Source organism: Peromyscus californicus, unplaced genomic scaffold, assembly GCF_007827085.1.
Source record: "Peromyscus californicus insignis strain IS unplaced genomic scaffold, ASM782708v3 Scaffold_5__1_contigs__length_169319896, whole genome shotgun sequence".
Lineage (NCBI taxonomy): Eukaryota > Metazoa > Chordata > Mammalia > Rodentia > Cricetidae > Peromyscus > Peromyscus californicus.
Window position 1 is genome coordinate 166,226,929 of NW_026294573.1, and position 16,619 is coordinate 166,243,547.

Consider the following 16,619-nt stretch of genomic DNA (forward strand, 5'->3'; position numbering starts at 1 on the left):
TTCCCAGACCCTGTAACCTATCCCTTCACTTGTAAGTTACCCCACAAAATAAACCTCCCTTTTAACTATGTGGAGTGGCCTTAATAATTTCACCAATACCCAAGAAATCATATTATTTTACATTTACATAAAGTTATATATAATACATATAAGTGCATATGTATAAATATATATAGCTTAAATGAAGCTATGCCACTTGAGCTGTGACAATGCTTCCCACAAGAGCCATAAACTAATAAAAACTTGTACCAGGTACTTAACCTCCTTTTAAGTGATCACACAGGGCAGTCCAAATGACTCTCAAAACAATATAGGCTGTCATTGCTGTACTTGGATGCTTCTCAGAGGTTTAAAGTAAGTCCATATTGCTGAAGACACAGCACACTTAGGACATAGGGCCTGAATTATTCCAGCTGGATCTAACTTTAAAGCTTCCTTCCTACATTCTAGGTTCCATAGTGCCAGAAAGTACTATGCAGTCTACCAAAGGAGAGGAACAAATAATAGTCTTACCCAGGTATATGTAGTGTGTAGCTGTTCCAGCTTTGACCTGGAAGTACTACCCCCAGTGAGGCTTCCAGTAACTGTCATGCCTACCTATGATCTGCCCCTGAGGCAGGGCCAAGATGGGAGCCCTTAAGACCCGAGATCCAGATAGGCCAGCTCTCTTGGTTCCTAGTGATCCTGGATGCTAGATGTAGACCAAGCAGAGTTCTCCAGAGAACTCCACTGGACTGCACTCCACCTCTCCTGGATCCTGTAACCAACCCCTTTACTAGCTGTAAGGTACCCCTCAAAATAAACCTCCTTTTTTCTTAGACTATGTGGAGCTGCCTTAATAAATTCCCCAATAGGTAGGTAACACCTGTGAACCAGAACAATGACAAGCATGGAAACATAGCTGTAAAGGTGTAATAGTGGCACTCACATGTTGATAGCAATTAACATTTGTCAAAGTTGACTTGAAGTCCACTGAACAGATGAGAAATCAAGCTTGTACTAGAAACCTAGCCAGCCAGCAGGGATTAGTAAAGTCATGGATCGTAGAAGAGAATCTGCTACTGCAACTTAACCCAGCATAACTCCTTAACTACATTCTAAATATTATCCTTGTACCCCCCGGTAAGTATAGTTATCACCCCTCATCAAAGAAGCTTTTCTTATCTCTCTGTTCCTCCCCACTCCAGAGACAGCTACTTCTTCTCATTGAGACAGGATGAAGGTCAGAGTGAACAGATATGATGATATTGGGCCCCTGGTCACAAGGGCTACTTTCAACTATGGTAAAGTAGACATTGTTGCCAGCAAAGACCCCTTCATTAACTTCAACTACATGGTCTACATATTTCAATATGACTCTACTTATGGAAAGTTCCATAGCACAGTCAAGGCTGAGAACAGGAAACTTCTCATCAATGGTAAGGTCATTTTCATCTTCCAGAAGGGATATCCCAATATCACATGGGGAAATGCTGGTACTGAGAATGCTTTAAAGTCTACTGGCATCTTCAACACCAAGAAAAAGGCCAGGGTCCACTTGAATGGTGAAGCCAAAATCATCATCATCTCGTCCTCTTCTATTGATGGCCTCATGTTTGTAATGGGCATGAACCATGAACCACAAAAATCATTACAGCTCATGTAAGACTGTCAGCAATGCTTCTTGTACCACTAATCGCTTGGCACTCCTGGCTAAGACCATCTATGAAAACTTTGGCAACATAGAGGAACTCATGAACACAGTCCTTATCATAACTACCAACCCAAAAGACTGTAGGCAGTCCCTCTGGGAAGCTGTGGTGTGATGGCCATTGGCCTGCCCAGAGTGTCATTCCCACATCCACAGGCACTACCAAGGCTATGTGCACTGTCATCCCAGAGATGAATGGGATATTCACTTACATGGTCTTCTATATTCCTACCCCCAATCTGTCTGTATCAGATCTGACTTGCTGCCTAGAGAAAGCTGTCAAATACAATTACATCAAGAAGGAGGTAAAGCATGTATCAGAGGGACCACTAAAGGGCATCCTGGACTATACTGAGAACCAGGTTGTTTCCTGAAACTTTAACAGTGATGCCAACTTTTCCACCTTTTATGCTGGGGCTGTCATTGCTCTCAACAACTTTGTTGACCTCATTTCCTAGTATGACAATGAATACAGCTACAGCAACAAGGTCATGGACCCCATTGCCTACATGGCATCCAGGTGTAAGAAGTCCTGGACCATACACCCAACAAGAACTTGAGAAGAGAGGGGCCCTTGGCTGGTGATGAGTTTCTGTCCATCACTCAGACTCCCTTCACAATTTCCATCCCATAACCATAGAAGAAGGGGAAAAGCCTAGGGAGCACTACTCTCTTTAATACCATCAATAAAGTTCACAGACCTCTGCCTCCTTCACCACACACAAATATTCTATATATAGTAAATGCCAACTGTGCAAAAAGCAATGGGTTGTAGGGGGCCCAGCCACAATAGATACATCACAGTTCCTCTATCTATGGCTCAGGACACACCACAAATGAGACAGCAGACAGATTGTTAAGAGCCAGAATACCAGGAAGTCTGTGACTGCCTCTCTTAGAAATGGCTGAATAAACAAGACATGGATAATGATAGTACAAATAGACATGCTAGCATAGAAGGGGAAAGAAATCTTTCAGGTTCCCACCCTTAGACAAAGAACGACAGGCAACTAATGACTGCTGAGATAGGAAGAATTAGTATCTCCCAGGGATGAGAATGCTGGTTGGTTATCTAATTCAAAGTGGCCAACCTTGAAACCATACACACAAATAATAAAAGTAGATCTAGGTTGTATTTTTATATTTGTCCATATATATAACAATAATAAATCAAAGGGAAAAGGCCTAATTAATTTGAGAGTGGAGGGGACTTGGGAGGGGTTGGAGGAAGAGTACATGAGAGAAAAAAAAGAGGAAAGTGATATAATTATATTTTAATTAAAAATATAGAATAAAAGGGAAAAATGAAAACACCAGTGTATTTTTAATTTAAAATATCCAAAAAGCAAAAATAAAATTTCAGAATTAAAACAAAATTTTTATTTTTGTGAAATAAACTTCATGGAAAACTCATATTTCCCTGTGAAGATTTAGTCAGTCTATAAGCTTGCATTTCATTTGGGGATTTGGTGGTATAACCATTCTAACATTGACCCTTAGCCCTAATCCCACAGACAAGCAGCACAGAGAATTAAATGTCAACTATACTTTCTAAAAATGTGAGGATATTTCCAGTATACTTTTATCTTGATTTCAAATATTTTCATTCCCTATGAAGAGGCCGGGATAAAATGCATGAGATGATCTAAGTAGTATGCACTTGAACTCCTTTTTATTCATTCCATTACTTTAAGACCCAGAGCAACAGCCAAGCAGAAACTTACATTCACCTTTCTTTGTAATGATCCCTAACCAAATCCTCTGCTCCCTTCAGCTGACAGGAAGAATCCAGTCTTGGGGGCACAGCCATCAGCATAGCTGTCTGCCTCACCCAACCTTTGGTTGATGCCAGTATCATTTTTGATCTTTTCTCTGTCAAATGTTCCCTGAACTGACAGAGAAATGCTTCTGTTAATATAACCCTGAGGATCTTTTCCATGTCCAAAGTCTATAACCTAAAATTAGCCTACTCCTGGCTTTAAATCCTCACACTTTGGCTCTTTCCTCTTAAGCTGGCCCCTTTCTTGAATAACCAATGAGTGCCAAACCCAAATTAGGCGTTTTTCAGAGCTGCAAAATACACTTCCACTTCGGAGCCCCTGGCAGCCACCTTAGTTCCTCCCTCTCTGCTGTGAACTCCTCCAGGTAAGCACATTCAGAAAGCGCTTGGATTCATTCTGTTGTTCATATTTTGTCAAACACTTTCCCAAGTCCAACCCTCATAAAATGTTTAATCACATAACCCCCAAAACCCCCATGGGAGGATGCTGCCCCTCCTAGAAACCATGGTTTGTCAAACAAGAATCTTAGGACCAGGTGCCGGATGCCTCCTTAGGAAGTGTTCATCAGAAAGGCCCTGTCCCTTCCTCCCAAACAACACAAGCTATTTTCAGTTCTCTTGGTTGCCCATCATGGCTAGAATATAATAATCTAATGGCTCACAGCTTTTATTCCAGTACCTGCGAGGCAGAGGCAGGCTGTTTCTGTTAGTTCAAGGACCACCTGGTCTACACAGTGAGTTCCAGGGCTGCTGGAGCTATAGTGAAACCCTGTCTTGAAAAAAACAAAAAACACAAAAATAATCTATTTCTGAAACCACCACATACCTTGACTGCAAGGTATAGAGAAAACAATCTGGAGCTGAACTAGAAGTTTCCTTTCTATTGGCTAGCTTTTGTAGTGCCAGGTGTTATTCAGGCTACTGGGGGAGAAAGGTATCAATGTCTTACCCAGCTATGAACTCTACAAACTGCAACGCCAAACAGTCACTCACAAAAGTGCTCACTGGTGCAATAATAACATGACTATTAAGGAGGTAAACAATTTTTCCTGAATTGGATTTGAGGTCCGAGGCACAAGACGAAATACATGCTTAGTACTGTAAATTTGGTCAAAACCCCATGGCTGAGAAGATCATAGGCTCTAAGGGGAACTCACTACTATTATTTTGCTAAATTGACCTAGCACCAAACTGCAGTCTAAAATACTGATGTTTATACCCATATGCAAATGCTACTCTCATCCTTAATCAGAGAAGCTTCTCTTTGCTGTGAATGATGATAAATGCAAAGGAGACTCATGACTACTCAAGATGCTTAAACTAAGTTATGGCTGGGTGTTCAGACCTAAAGAAGACATTTATACTAACCCTCTAAGGCTTGGGGAATATCATGGAAGAGAGAGTGGAAAGATTAAAGCCAGAATATAGGAAGAAGGGCTTTGAAATGCTGTCTTCAGGGCTTGATGCAGCCATTACAGATATTATGTCACAGCAGTGGTACTGTACCTGCACAAGACAGGGCTTATAAATAACCAATCATAAATTGAGAAAGGCTCGTGTGGCCCTACCCCTTCATGCTGAACTTTGGCAACTAACTGATGGCTTCTAGAGAAAGAACAGCCATTGTTCACAAGGTCCCAACGGATGGTGCCAAACCCAAAGCCACACAGACAGTACTGACTAAAACCAGTGGGTCACAAAACAAAAAGGCATACACATAGGGGAGGAACCTATAAGGAAAGAGAAGAGGATGAAATTGGTGGGAGGGAAAGAAGAGAGGATGATTGGGCAGAATAAACAGAGTGCACCGTACACAGGTATGAAAGAGTCAAAGAATGGATTTAATCAATAAAAAAGAAAGATAAATGAATTTGAACTTATTAAAATAAGAACTCGGTTGGGGTTGTAGCTAGTTCAGTGGTAAAGTAGCTTGCCTTGTACACACAAGGCCCCAGGTTTGGTTCCTAGCACCAAAATAAATATAAGTAATAAATACATAAATAAATTTCTTTTAAAACTTAATCACAGCCCCCACCCTATTAAATAATACTACAAAAACTCAATTAGGTTATTATTTACTCCAGTAATCTGATTTATATGCCCTATTTAATAAGTTATAAATATCTTGATTCCTAGTTTGAGCTCTAGAAGTTTTCCCCCGAGTCTTTAGAATAGTTGTGTGTGTGTGTGTGTGTGTGTGTGTGTGTGTGTGTGTGTGTACATATGCGAGTGCATATGTGCCTGTACATATGTGAGAGCCACAGTGTGCGTGTAGAGGTCAACAGATGACTTGCAGGAATTGATGATCTCCTTTTACCACGAGAGTCCTAGAAGTCAATCTCTAGTTGTAGGATGACTGACACATTCCACTGGCCCAAAACCAGTGAGTACAAAAGAAATGTATGTGTGACTAATACAGAAATTCTAATCATTAAAGAAAAAGATTAACAGAATGAGTGACTACAACTACCCTAATGCCCCTCTCCCTCAGTATTTCATAAAACATGTCAAAACCCTAGACATAAAATAGCTGTCCCACTGCGTCTGATGTTGATCTGGCATTTAAAGAACACTTGCAGTGTCCAGATCCTCCTTGAGTACTTACCAGATGTTCATAGATGTAGTCGGAGCTTTTCTGTGTCCCGGCATGCCGGTGGTCAGAATAAATCTCTCCCACTCGCATCTCCAAGTAAACACACACAGAAGCTTATATTAATTATAACTGCATGGCCATGGCTCAAGCTTTTGCTAGCTCTTATATCTTAAATTAGCCCATAACTATTAATCTATGTATCGCCACATGTTCAGTGGCTTTACTTGTGTCCCATTACATGTTGCTCCTTGGACACTGACTGGCATCTCTCTCGCCTTCTTCCTGTCTCTCTCTTTGAATTTCCTGCCTGCCTCTAAGCTGCCTTGCCATAAGCTAAATGACTTTATTAATCAACCAATTAGAACAACACAAATTCACAGCATACAGAAAGACATTCCCCCATCACATAGACTATAATTTGAGTGTATTAAATATCAAAAAACTAAAAGCCTGATAAGCTCATTGTGTAACAATGATGAGACCAAATTAAATTTCAATGATTATGAAATTTATTTTGAAATTAGTGTTTAGAAATTGAACATTTCATATGTAAATAGTCCATGAAACAAAGAAAAAAAGAAAACATTCAAACTGAATAATAATTTTTAAAAAAGAAGATACCTTTTTTACCTGAGTAAAGCCGAAGTAATATTTAAAAGAAAATGTATATTTTTATGCCTCTATCTGAAAATTTTTAAGTTTTAATATCTTTTTATTTTGATAGCATTGAGAGAACAAGAAAACCATATAACTCCTTGATAGAAGTAAGAGAAATGCATTTAATATCTACTTCTAATTTTTCATTCCAAATAGATTTCTTTAATATGTTTTTAATTGAAATGCAATTGTATCACTTTTCCCCCTTTTTCCCTCCCCCAGGTCCTTCCATGCTTCCTGACTCTCAAGTTAATAGACTTTGTCTTTGATTATTGGATTATTATTGTCACTTACATGTATGTGTTTATGTATATAGCTACAACCTGCTGGGTCTGGATTTTTGTTTGTTTGTTTGTGTTCATATGTCTTCAGGGCTGACCACTCTGCATTAGACAGCCAATAAAAGAGCTCATCCCAGGAAGAGGCAAAGTGTCCTTCCAACTGTCAACAGTTGCCTATAGTTCTTTGTCTAAGTGTGGGATCCTGTAAAACTTTTCCCCCTTCCATGTTAATATGTTGCTGGAGGTTTTCTCAGCCACTCGTAAACACACAGAGGCTTATATTAGTTACAAACTGTATGGCCTATGGCTCAGGCTCATTATTAACTAGCTCTTATAACTTAATTCAACTCATTTCTGTTAATCTATGTTTCGTCACGTGGCTTCATGGCATTATCTGTTCTCTCACATCTTGCGTCTCCTGGAAGTGTCTCGCAGCTTCTCCTCACTCCACCCTTCTTCACCTCCCCTTCAGTCTGAATGTACTGCCTAACCTATTCTGCCTCGCCATTGGCCAAACAGCTGTATTTATCAGCCAATGACAGCAGCTTATATTCACAGTGTGCAGAAAGCCATCTCACAGCATTAACTTGTCCACTGATGTTACACCTGTTCTGCCTTGTTTATGCAGCCACTTCTAGAAGAGACTATTTCTCAGCAAATTTCCTGGTGTTCTGGTGTTTGTAATCATTTTGCCCCCTCAACCATGCTGTTCCAGGAGCCACAGACAGAGGAGCTGTGCTGGAGGTGTGTCCTTTGGGGCTGGGCTCCCTCTGTCTATGCATCTCTGCATTGTGTCCATTGTGGTTTTTGTGATGGACTCTGAGTGCTGTAAAGAGAGGCTTCTTCTTTTTATGCATTCTTATTTATGTTTTTTCATATAATGTATTTCAATCATTTCTCCCTCCGCCAACTCCTCCCAGATCCTCTTAACCTCCTACCCACCCAACTTCAAATTTTCTCTCTCAGAAAGAAAGGAAAAAAACAAGAACAAAATCCAGACAAATAAACTAAAAAAAGGAGGAAGAGGAGGAGGAGGAGGAGGAGGAGGAGGAGGAGGGGGAGGGGGAGGAGGGGGAGGGGGAGGGGGAGGAGGAGGAGGAAGAGGAAGAGGGGGAGGAAAGACATTTCATAAATCATCTTGGTGAGGGGTGGTAGCGACACTTATTTAGGAAACGTGGCTCCTGCACAAAGAAGGTTTGTGGACTCTATGGTTTTTTTTTTTCTTAAATTCTCAAAAAAATGAGGAAATTAGGGACTTTTCGCTATATCAATGTAGCACATAGTTAACCTCAAACCTAAGAGATTTTGAATGCATTTGCCTTGCATTTGCCACTTTTAACACTTTCTATTCCACCCTATCCTTAAAGTTTAATAAGAAATGTAAGGCAAAGAGAAAAGAGAGAACATATAATTTGGAACAATCAAAAGAAGTACCTTAAAGGACTTTCAAAACCAGCTGTAATTAAATATCATTTCATGTCCACTAGATTGGCTAAAATAAAGTAAGTCAACAAAACAAGCATTAATTGTGGATACTGAGCCATGGGAATAGTCATTCACTGTGGGAAGAATATGAATTGATAGAACATTTTGGAAAATCATTGTTATTTTTCTGTAAATACCACAATAAATGAAAACATGTGTTACCAAAAAATACTTGTATGAGAACAAGAAATGGCAATTTTCAAAATTACCAAATCTAATGTCCAGATGTCATCAACAGGAGGGCAAAAAATGTAGCATATTCATAATAATAATAATAAAGTATTATTAATTGAAAATTGTTATTATTGCTTTTTCCCCCTAGCACTGCCAGACCTGCAGGTCTGTATGGAGCTGTGATTGAGAGTTTCTGTTCTACAGGATGAGGTTTGTGAAAGTTGTCAGGAATAACACCTACTTCAAGAGATACCAAATAAGATTTAGAAAGCAGTAAGGGGGTAAAACTGACTCCTATGCTTGGAAACGATTGCTGATTCAGGACAAAAATAAGTACAAAACAACCAAATGCAGAGTGATAGTTCGTGTAACTAACAGAGACATCATCTGCCAGATATTGTGTGCCCGTATAGAAGGGAATATGACAGTCTGTGCACACGAACTGCCAAAATGCAGTGTGAAAGTTGGCCTGACAAATTGTGCTACAGCCTGTTGCACTGGCCTGCTGCTGGCCCGCAGGCTTCTCAGTAGGTTTGGCATGGACAAGATCTATGAAGGCCAAGCGGAGGTGACTGGAGATGAACACAATGTGGAAAGCATTGATGGTCAGCCTGGTGCCTGCGCTTGCTATTTGGATGCAGGTCTTGCCCGAACTACAACTGGCATTAAAGTTTTTGGAGCTCTCAAGGGAGCTGTGGATGGAGGCTTCTCTATAGTACCAAATGATTCCCTGGTTATGATTCCAACGCACAAGTACATCATAAGCACAGCATGGGTCCAAATGTCGCAGACTACCTGCGTTACCTAATGGAGGGAGATGAAAATGCTTACAGGAAAGTTCTCTCAGTTCATAAAGAACCACGTGACTCCAGACACGATGGAGGCCATGCATAAGAAAGCTCATGGTGCCTCAAGAGAGAATCCAGCCTATGAGAAGCTCGAAAGAGAAGTGAAGAGATGGAACTGCCCAAAAACGTCTGTTGCCCAGAAGAAAGATCCAAAGAAGGCAAGCGTCCTCAGAGCTCAGGAACAGGTTGCTGGGAACTAAAGAAATTTTTAATGAAGATTTTTTTATAAAGATAATAAACCTAATGACCAAGCAGCTAAAAATTGTTATGAATCATAAATATAAGTATTTATGAATATGTTATATTATAAATATTTATAAAGTATTGTTATAAATAATTATGTTATTATAAATATAAATAAAAATTCATAATAAAAGTACTTTAACCAAAACAAAAAACTGTTGACAAACAACAACATGAGCAAACTTCTAAATTACTGTGTGGAGTAGAAGAAACCAGACATAAGAAAGATATACTATATATCAATTTATGTGAAATTCACAGTCAAAATAATCCGCAGTAAAGAAATCAAACAACAGTTGCCTATGGGAAGAAGTGATGGGGAAATTTCTAAGATGAAAGAAAAGTTGCATTTCTTCAAGGTGTGGTTGTATTAATCAAAACTTATTGAACTGTATGCTTAACATCTGTTCATTTCACTGATAGAAATATTCCCTCTGTTATTAAAAAGATTTAAAAGAAAAATACTACAATTTATTTAGGAAACTAGTGCCTTCCTCCATCAGTAATATCTTTACATAACAACGATAGAAAGTTTCACCCAAACACAAATACAGGAACAATAGAATGATACCTAACCATTTTTAAATAATTACCAGCTTTATCAAATAGCTTTGATAGTAAGAAAAAATATATTGTCATTCAAACAAGATTATTCATTGAGTTAAAGACACAGTCAGGAAGAACTTCACAGAGAGCTGATGGGATTATTGAGTAGTGGAAGGTGTTCACTGCACAAGACTGAAGAGCACATTTCAATCCCCAGAACCCACATAAAGGTGGAAAGAGAGAACCCACTCCACACAATGGCCTCTGATCTACACACACACACACATACACACACACACACACACACACACACACACACACACACACACACACACTATTTTTTACATTTCAAGAGCTTTTCTAGACTCTCAGTGATTTACCCTCATGACAATACTTCTTCCTACCTTGTGTTTAAGCTGTTCACCCCGTCCACCTCTAAGAAATAATTCCATCTCATCTTTTATTTAAGAAGACGAAATAAGACCCTATGGAAAGGTTGCATTTATAATATAGATGATAATATTTTTGTTGTTCTGGATTATTTTCCAATGAGAGAGTTTGAACCCATGACCTTACACATGCTAGACATATACTCTCCCTCCTAGTCATATCTGAAGCTTATTGAATCTTTTGTGTGTATAATTCAGTGGGTTTTTATCCTGTCATAAGAATGTGATACCATCACCACTAATTCCAGAACATTTCTATTTTTAAACTAATGCAGTATCTAATAGTAGTCACTTCTCACTCCTCCCTCCCCTGAACAGCACTTTCAACCACTAGTCTATGCTTTCCCTTTGGATTTATCTGTTCTGGACATTTCATATAAATTGGAATATGTAATACTGTGGCCTTTTGCCTTGCTTCTGTCACTTAGCATGGTGAAACCTTCAACCTTTATTTGTACCAAAGCATGTATCAGGAATCTACTGCTTTTAATGGCTGAAAATATTTTAATAAATGTATATATCATATTTTATCTAGTATATATAATTACATACAATTATGTAATACATAATATACTAGCCTGGCATATAATAATCACTAAATGAACAATTGCTTTCCTCCTTATTTTGGGACTAAAAGTGATTTTTGAAGCTCTTCCAAAACCATACCTTAAAATATGCCAAATTTGACTTTGATCTGCAAAACAAGTGCTGTGACGGCATTTTTCAGGAGATTTTTTTTCTGTTATTATACAACAAATTGTTTCTAAAGGAAGATTGCTCTCACTAGTTTCTTCCATGAAACTCTGTGGTCTGATCTTAATTCTATCCGTGATCTTAACTCTGTGATCTTAATTCTGTCTGTCCTAGTCTCCAGAACCTAACACAGAGACTTCAATATGTCTATAGCCTATCATAAATAGTTCAATATGCCTATAACCTGTCATAGATAATTCAATATGTCTACATTACAAATTCCAGATCTCTGGACTTTCTGAGCAACCAATATGAGCACCACAATTTTTAAAAAAAGAAAAGAATTATTTTCCATTACTTTATCATTCCCTGCTGATCAGATTACCTTGGGGGATGCTGATGGGGCTCTTTCTGTGCTCTGTGCATGCTAGAGTATAAAGGAAAAAGAAATGGCTCTCTTGGATGACTACAGGATGTTAATGTTGCAATCATCTCTCTTAATCCACAACTTGAATCACAGTCTTGTAATAGTAACCAAGCCATGCAGGGTAGAAAACACAAGAGGCTTTTTTTTCCAATCTGCCAGCTCACAGAGTGTCTGCCATTTGGTTGGGCAGATTTATGCAAAATATGGTGTTTTCTTGAACCTACAGATCAACACCTCTCCTTTAAAGGACAGCTCCTTTAAAATCCGCAGCACCACTGCACAGATCCCAGTTCTATACCAAATGCCGATAGGCCATGTTGGGAATTACCTTTTAATGCAGGACCATCTTTGATTCACAATTCTATCTTATCAGATGTCTTAAGTCATATTCTGAAATAACTACAAAGTATTATCATCTATTTATAGAATTGGTTTCCAGACATTTTGCTTTTTGGAATTTCCCTGGATTATTTTTTCAACCACTTAAAAAGCATAAGTAATTTTGAGTTCTCCATTCACAAGAACTATCAAGAGCCTTTGGTTAGTCTGTTTTTAAGTGGCATGCTCCTCAGTTATGTGTGTACTGGCCCAGACCCTGAAACAAGTGAAAGCATTCTACAGCTAAGAATGTGATCTGTAATTCAACAGGAGTGATGATATTATACCTCCTTAGGTTTTTAGTACTGTCATTGGGTGTCAACAACTAAGACAGTGTGGAAAGGAATTCTGAAAAAGACTACTTGGGCTAAATGTATTAGTTACAAAATAGAGCTACATAATTTGTACTAATTGTATAATTTGAGGTGAAACAATCTTATCTGATTTACCTATACATCCCAATCTAGTAAAGAGTGTTAAAAGAAATATGCTAGTTCCAACACATAACCTTGTAAGTGCTCAGTTCATAATACTCTAGAGGGTTTTAATGCTTCTTTCAGATTTTAGAAACAGAATGAAACATGATTCTGATGCCCTGTTGGAAGCAGAAGATGGAAGCAGATTACCTTTGGATGCTCCTGCAGTCCGTGTCCCTATGACTCACTGCAGCTTAGTAGAGATCCCCAGAAGACTTTCTTGTTGACTAAGATATTAAACTTGACACCCCCAAAATACACAAAGGAAAACAAAAGAAAATTTGTTATGACACCAAAGAGAAATTTTCCAAAATCTCTCACTTCTTCATAAAATCCTGGAGTCTTGGAATCAAATTAATAGGTTTAATTTTCTCTGACTAGAAATTGAAAATTTTTCCTTTCTCTTAAGTGGAAAAAACAAGCCTTTAGAACACAAAGGTGATGAAATACACACTTATCCTTTAAGGATGTTCTCAAAGTCATGTGTTAATCCAATGTGCAGTCTCATTCAGGTGTAGTTTGTAAAGAAGAAACACAATTCAGTTCATATAGACTGCTTGGCACTTTTACTTTCAAAGTATTAGGTGCAGAATCGGAAGCCACAATCACAAGTCTTGCTTTATGGTCATCTATTTTAGCTAACTTTTTTCATGCTTTGTAGAAGTGAAATTTTTACAGATATCTAATTCAAATACATGTGACCAAAATGCAATTCTGAGTTATTTAGTTGTAAAATCATCATTGTCTAAATTCTTTTGTTTAACTCTTACCCCCTAGCTGGCCGCAAGCAGTTGCTATTGACTTGCTAACACCTTCTGAACCTGGACTACCCCAGAACTCTGTGAGCACATACGGCACTGAGTTCTCAGGAATCTGTCATCCTTGACCTCAGCAAACTTTCTGGTATTTCTAAGAAAACTACACTGTGCTAAAATTCTCCCATAGTCTCTCTGTGCTAAAGCTACCTACACCTAGGTAGCAATAACTATGTGTCATAAGGAGAAAAAAATCCCCAAAAATGTAAGAAATATAAGTTGCTTCTTATTTATCTGTAACTTTATTTCTATTTGAAGGTGCCTTTCATCAGATAAAGGAAGTTTAATATTGCTCAACTCGAAGTCTAACTCTTCAAAAACCACTAAGTAATTTGGACTTTTGTCTCTTCATTTGACAAGTAAGAGTGTTAACTCACTGGAATGAGATTCTTCTAGACCAATCTCTAGTAGTGAATAACAGCACTGTACTGCAAACACTGTCTGGTGCTCAGAATAGAGGATTCTCAGCAGACGCTGCTACCAAGAGTATATAAAAAGATAAACTACCAAAAGTAGTTTCACTGAAATTGAGAGTTTCTTAATCTTATAAATAAAACAAAAGATTAGGCTGATATTAAGATATTTTCCCAGCTTTTGTAGAGGAATGGCTGAAAAAAAGTATGTATTTAATGTACACAATATGTTTTTAACATAAGTATATGTTGCAAATGATGAGTGTTATGTGAGTTACTTTTCTATTGCTATGATAAAGCACCATGACCACGGCAACTTATAGAGGAAAGAGTTTGTTTTGGAGTTACAGTTCCTGAGGGATAAGAGTCCATCACCACCCTGGTGGGGAGCATGAAAGCAGGCAGACTGGTGACTGCAGCAGAAGCTGGGGGCTCATGTTTCTTTCTTTTTTAATAAATTTACTTAGTTTCCACTCTCTCCTTTCCTCCCAGTCTCTCTACCACACAACCTTCCCCTCTCTGTCCCCACCCCTCAACCCACTTCTCCTCCACCTCTGCCCAGGAAAGGCCAGGTCTCCCATGAGTAGCAACAAAACGTGACATATTAAGCTACAGCAAGACCAAGCACCACTGGCCCTGCCCCATGTGTTAAGGCTGGACAAGGCGACCCAGTATGAGTAGTAGCATCCCAAAAGCCAGCAAAAGAATTGGAGTTCCCACTATTAGGAGTCCCATGAGAGGACCGAGCTACACAACAGTAACAAATATGCAGAGTGCTTAGGACAGTCCCATGCAGCCTTCCTGGTTATTGGTTCAATCTCTCTAAGCTCCTATGAGCCCAGGTCAGCCAACTCTGTGAGCCTTCGTGTGGTACCCCTGACCCCTTGGGCTCCCACAATCCCCTCTCCCCCTCTTCTGCAGGATGTTTCAAATCACAGAAGGAAGCAGAGAAAGAGAGCTTAGAATGGCAAGAGTCTTTAAACTCTCAAAGCGTACTCCTAGTAATATACCTCCTCCAGCAAGGTCACCCTTCCTAACCCTATCCAAACAGTTCCACTAACTGGGGACCAAGTACTCAAATGCCAGAGCCTTTGTGGGACATCTCACTCAAAATACCTCCACAGTACTTAGCATATCCGTCACTCCCTGTCACTATGCTAACGTTTCTTATGTGTAATGGCACATAAGATCTATTGTCTTAGCAAATTTCAAGTATAGAATACATGGGTTCAGAAGTTACTAACCTGGAAGCTTGTATCCTCACTCTCCTCCCCCCAACCCCCACCACCCTGCAGCTCCTGGTAATCACACTTCTACTCTTCATTTCTAAGAGGTAGACATTTTTAGATTTCACGAGTAAATGAGATAATAACATTTTTCTTCTTCTGTGTCTGGATTACTGAATTTAGCAGTGTGGCCCATAGTTTCATATTGAACTACAGTTTTAAATTATTCCTTTGAAGTGTTGTAAAGACATATACAAAGAAAGACATGTACAGCAGTAAGTCTGACTATTCCACATTGCATTCAGAAATCAGTAAAGAAGGGACAGGAAGTCAACAGAAATATCCCCCCAAAACAATGCAGAATTATGCAAGTCAAGGTGGGGAAGCAATCCAAAGAGGAGAAAAATAGTTAAGTATTGTAAATGATCCCTAAAGACAGCAGAAGAACAGAAAAATACGTATAGCTACTCGAGTGAATGGGACTATGATGGTGGAGACAAAGGCAAAGTTGGAATGGGTAATGGAAACTCTCAACCTGAGATGGGAAGAGAGAGTTCTGGATAGGAAGTTAAGAAAGAATGATGGCTGCACAGAAACTGGGAATGGAAGAAATCGAAATGTATTTATACCTGGAGAGACAAGCTAATGGCTGAGGATGCCTCCAAAGCTGCAGGATGTTCACTTTTGACAGTCCTGTTTCTGGCCTGCTGATATAGCAGGTCCTAGACTATGACCATTATAAATCAGAGGACACCCACATTCAAAGAAAATTTGGTGATCCAAAAAGAACGTGCCCACCTTTTTTTCACTTGAAAAGCATTTTTAACTGCCTTGCACCATCATCTGTTAAAGAAAATGGGAAAGACCTGACCTCAAGAAACAACAATTCCTCCAATTTGACACTTTTTATGATGATTGCCTGATGGCCAGAACCATCTACACTTTGTTCAGGCTTTCTTGGACAATGGAAAAAATAACTCATTTTGAAATCTGGGCCCTATGTGTTTGTATATATCTTTATCTTTGAAAGTTTTGTGTGTTGGACTTATTAACTCCTCCTCCCCCCAACTCTTCCCAGATCATCCCCTTCCACTCCCACCCAACTTTTTTTAAACCCACAAAGATGAATTTTAGCTACCTAAATGTTATTGGACCTATAATCTTCCACTGGAGAGTGATTGACTTACCAGGGGATACACTCTTAGAGAAAATTTACTCTTCCTCTTTCCTGGCACCTACCAAATGCCAGAAGCTCTGAGGCACTATAGAATGTTCAATCCTAAACTGGACCCGCTACTCCAAGGGCTCAGTTCATCACAGAAGACAGTGTAGAAAGAGTTTAAGATCCAGCAGTGCTGAATGACTGTAAGACAATAAATCTTTCTTTTGCTGCTGCCTTTTCAGTAGTTCTGAACCCTTTCTTTGTATATTTAGTCTTCAGCCCT

The 16,619-nt window shown here is 39.0% G+C and overlaps 2 pseudogenes; both read left to right on the forward strand.

The window, feature by feature from the left end:
• The first annotated feature begins 1,216 nt into the window (after nucleotides 1–1,216).
• LOC128097090 (glyceraldehyde-3-phosphate dehydrogenase-like) lies at nucleotides 1,217–2,250 on the forward strand (annotated as a pseudogene).
• A 6,615-nt stretch (nucleotides 2,251–8,865) lies between these two features.
• Nucleotides 8,866–9,708, forward strand: LOC128097922 (60S ribosomal protein L5-like; annotated as a pseudogene).
• Nucleotides 9,709–16,619: the final 6,911 nt, after the last annotated feature.